This window comes from Triticum urartu, chromosome 2A, assembly GCF_056163025.1.
Source record: "Triticum urartu cultivar PI428250 chromosome 2A, HENAU_Tu73, whole genome shotgun sequence".
NCBI classification, from domain to species: domain Eukaryota; kingdom Viridiplantae; phylum Streptophyta; class Magnoliopsida; order Poales; family Poaceae; genus Triticum; species Triticum urartu.
This window is the reverse complement of record NC_141874.1, coordinates 554,944,089-554,949,190: the sequence shown is the minus strand read 5'-3', so window position 1 is coordinate 554,949,190 and position 5,102 is coordinate 554,944,089.

The window sequence follows — 5,102 nt, the reverse complement described above, 5'->3', positions numbered from 1 at the left end:
AGTAGAAGGAATCAATGGATCATATTCATCAAGCAAGGCATCCCCAAGCTTAAGACAAGCATTATTTCTAGCAAATAAATCTTCAAACATATCATACTCATCAAACATAGCATCCCCAAGCTTGTGGCTTGGCATATCATAAGCATAATCCCTCTCACCATTAATAATATGAATAGCACCAACGATATAACAATTGCTATCATCATAATTTCTCAAGTCAGTGCCAAAAATATTTCCAAGATTATAAGAAGTATCATTATCTCCCCAATCATAATCATCACAACAAGCAATAGGCATAACAGAATCATCATCCATATCATCATCCTCCATCAACATATTTGATTTAATTTCATGAGGCACGATGGTGATGGGAGCAACATTATTTGGGAGAGATACCTTTTTACCTCTATTCTTTCTTCTTTTCTTCTTCTTCACCACACCATGTGTGGGTTTAATTAATTATTTTAAGCTTCTTGTTGAAGAGATTGGTTGGATAGGAAGCCCCACCTCGTTACCTGATTCATCATAATAAACACAAGGAGGGTTTTGGGAAATATTTTCCCTTTCATTAGTACTCTCTTCATATTCTATTTGTTTTCTTGACTTTAGATATTTGACAATATAAGGATTCTCAATGCAATTTACTGTACAACACATATAAATTTCCTCTAGATCAAAATCAAGAAATTTCTCAAGATTAAATTTTGGAATACCCTTAGTTATACATTTCATTTCTTCATACCCCAAAAGAAGACTAAGCTCTTTATGATGCTCAAGGGAAATCAAGTTATCACAATTTTTGGACACGATTTGATCATGAAAGAAATTGCATTGGAGATTTAAATGACCACGTTCATTGCAAAGTTTACAAGGATGACAAAAAAATTAAATCTTTCAGCACAATCATCTAGCCTCTCTTGCAAACTTTTTGTTTCTAAGTATTTATGCTTCTTGAAAAAATCTATCTTCCCTTTTTGGTGTGCAAAGGCACTCTCAATTCACTCCACAAAAAGTGACATGCTTATAAGAAACATTTTTGTCATGACTTGTGCAATCATCATTAGCATTTTGGATATTCAAAGAATTCATACTAACCACATTGCAATCATGCTCATCATTAAAATATTGTGTACCAAGCATTTTATTGACTTCTTCTTCTAACAATTGAGCACAACTTTCCGATCCATCATTTTCAAGAAAGATATTATAAAGATGATCAATAATATGATGCAACCTAAATTCCATTTTTTGTAGTTTTATTTTATAAACCAAACTAGTGATAAAACAAGAAACTAAAAGATTCAATTACAAGATCTAAACATATACCTTCAATCACTCACCTCCCCGGCAACGGCGCCAGAAAAGAGCTTGATGTGTACTACGCAACTTTATTCCTGTAGACACATGTTGGGCCTCCAAGTGCAGAGTTTTGTAGGACAGTAGCAATTTTCCCTCCAGTGGATGACCTAAGGTTTATCAATCCGTGAGAGGTGTAGGATGAAGATGGTCTCTCTCAAACGACCCTGCAACCAAACACAAGAAATCTCTTGTGTCCCCAGCACACCCAATACAATGGAAAATTTTATAGGTGCACTAGTTCAGTGAAGAGATGGTGATAAAAGTGTAATATGGATGGTATAAATATATTTTTATAATCTAAATAAACAAAAACAGCAAGGTAGCAAATACTAAACGGGCACAAAAACAGTGTTTCAATGCTTAAAAACAAGGCCTAGGGTCCGTACTTTCACTAGTGCAATCTCTCAACAGTGCTAAAATTGTTGGATCATATGATTATCCCTCAAAGTGTAACGAATAATCACTCCCGAGTTCCTATTAGTGGAGAACAAAAGATAGGAATTGTTTGTAGGGTACTAAACCACATCAAAGCTATTCTTTCCGTTCGATCTATTCAAGAGTCTGTACTAAAATAACACAAAGCTATTTTTTCTTTTCGATCTATCCTAGAGTCCGTATTAAGATAACACAAAAGCAAGTTCATATTCATAATACTCAATCCACATAAATAACTATAAAGAGACCCCAAAGTTTCCGTCGGAGAAAAGATAATAAAAACGTGCATCAACCCCTATGCATAGATTACCGCAATATCACCGCGGGAATCCAGGAGTTGAATGCCATAACATATATCAAGTGGATCAATAAGATACCCCAATTGTCACCTCAAGTATTCAAACCACAAGACATATATCATGTGTTCTCATCTCTGAATATTCAATCTGACAAGACAAAACTTCAAAGGGTAAAGATTCAATTCATCATTACAAGAGTATAGAGGGTAGAAACATCATATGATCCATCTATATTAACAAAGCCCATGATATAGATCACGAGAGAGAGATAGAGATTAAACACATAGCTACTGGTACAAACCCTCAGCCCCGAGGGTGGACTACTCCCTCCTCATCGTGGTGGTCGACGAGATGATGAAGATGGCCACCAGAGATGATTCCCCCCTCCGGCAAGGTGCTGAAACAGGTCTAGATTGGTTTTCGGTGGCTAGAGAGCCCTCCGGCGGTGGAACTTCTGATCTAGGTTAACCCTGAGGTGTTTCAGAATATTTGGGAATTTATAGTGCAAAGAAGGGGTGCGGGAGGCCACCGAGGTGGGCACAACCCACCTGGGCGCGCCAGGGGGCCCTGGCGCGCCCTGGTGGGTTGTGCCCCCTCGGGGAACCCCCCGGGTGCAGCTCTAGCCCAATGGGTTCCTTCTGGTCCAAAAAAATCTCCGTAAAGTTTTGCTGCGTTTGGACTCCGTTTGATATTGATTTCCTGTGATGTAAAAATCAAGCAAAAAACAGCAACTGGAACTTGGCACTAGGTCAATAGTTTAGTCCCAAAAAATGATATAAAGTTGCTATAAAATGATTGTAAAACATCCAAGAATGATAATATATTGGCATGAATACTTCATAAATTATAGATACATTGGAGACGTATCACTCACATACTTATTGCAAAAAATTTATTAGCTATCGAAACAAAGTACTAAACGCATGATCCTAGGGGGATAGATTGGTAGGAAAAGACCATCGCTCATGCCTGACCGCCACTCATAAGGAAGACAGTCAATAATTAAATCATGATCCGACTTCATCACATAACGGTTCACCATACGTGCATGCTATGGGAATCACAAACTTTAACACAAGTATTTCTACCAATCCACAATTACTCACTAGCATGACTCTAATATCACCATCTTTATATCTCAAAACAAATGCAAGGAATCAAACTTTTCATAGTATTCGATGCTCTTTATATGAAAGTTTTTATTATATCCCTCTTGGATGCCCATCATATTAGGACTAAATTCATAACCTAAGAAAATTACCATGCTGTTTAGAGACTCTCAAAATAATAAGTGAAACATGAGAGTTCAACAATTTCTATAAAATAAAGCCACTGCCGTGCTCTAAAAATATATAAGTGAAGCACTAGAGCAAAATGCCTAGCTCAAAAGATATTAGTGAAGCACATAGAGTATTCTAATAAATCACAATTCATGTGTGTCCCTCTCAAAAGATGTGTACAACAAGGATAATTGTGGCAAACTAAAAATCAAAGACTCATATCATACAGGACGCTCCAAGAAAAACACATATCATGTGGTGAATAAAAATATAGCCTCAAGTAAATTTACTGATGAACAAAGACGAAAGAGGGATGCCATCCGGGGCATCCCCAAGCCTAGATGCTTGGTTATCCTTGAATATTACCTTGGGGTGCCTTGGGCATCCCCAAGCTTAGGATCTTGCCACTCCTTATTCCATAGTCCATCAAATCCTGACCCAAAACTTGAAAACTTCACCAACACAAAACTCAACAGAAAACTCATGAGATCCATTAGTATAAGAAAAATAAATCACCACTTTTTGGTACTATTGTGAACTCATTCTTTATTTATATTGGTGTAATATCTACTATGTTCCAACTTTTCCATGGTTCATACCACCGATACTACCCATAGATTCATCAAAATAAGCAAACAACACATAGAAAACAGAATCTGACAAACACAGAACAGTCTGTAGTAATCTGTAAACTTCTATAACTCCAAAAATTCTGAAACATTAGGAAAACCTAGGAAATTTATATCAATATTGTGTAAAAAATTCATACCAAAAGCACGTTTCTGTGATTTTTTTATTCTTTTACTGAGTGCAAAAGAAGCTGTTTTTCATCAAGATCAAATCAACTATCACCGTAAGCCATCACAAAGGTCTTACTTGGCTCAAACACTAATTAAAACACCAAAACACAATTACTACTGAGGTAATAATGTGTATTCTCATAAAAACAGAAAATAAAAATATTGGGTTGTCTACCAACAAGCGCTTTGCTTTAAATCCTTTTAGCAAGGCATTGATAATTTTAATGATGCTCATATGAAAGATAGCAATTGAAACACGAAGAGAGCATCATAAAGTATGTGAAAATGAAGTTTAAGTCTAACATACTTCCTATGCATAGGCATTTTGTAAGCAAACAAATTATCAAGACAAGCAAAAACTAGCATAAGCAAGGAAGAAGAAAGAAACAATAGCAATCTCAACATAACGAGACGTAATTTTGTAACATGAAAATTTCTACATCCATATTTTCGTCTCTCATAATAATTACATGTAGGATCATATTCAAATTCAACAATATAACTAGCACATAAAGTATTCTCTTCATGATCCACATGCATGCAAAGTTGACACTCTTCCAAAATAGCGGGATTATCATTAAATAAAGTCATGACTTCTCCAAGCCCACTTTTATCAAAAAAATCATAAGATTGATCATACTCCAAAGTAGTGGGATCATTATTACCTAGAGTTGACACTCTTACAAAACCACTTTCAATATTATTGCAAACATTATTACCAATATCATATTTATCGTGAGGCTTAAATAATTTTTTCAAGATCATAAGAAACACTATCACACTGGTGTGCGTCGGTCCTAAACAAACGGTTTTTAACCCCTTTCCGCGACGGCATTTGGAACCATTGCCAAGTGAGTGTGGGCAATAGGGGGGTCCTTCCCACATGACCCAGAAACCGTCGGGTATATGCCCTACACACGCACACACTC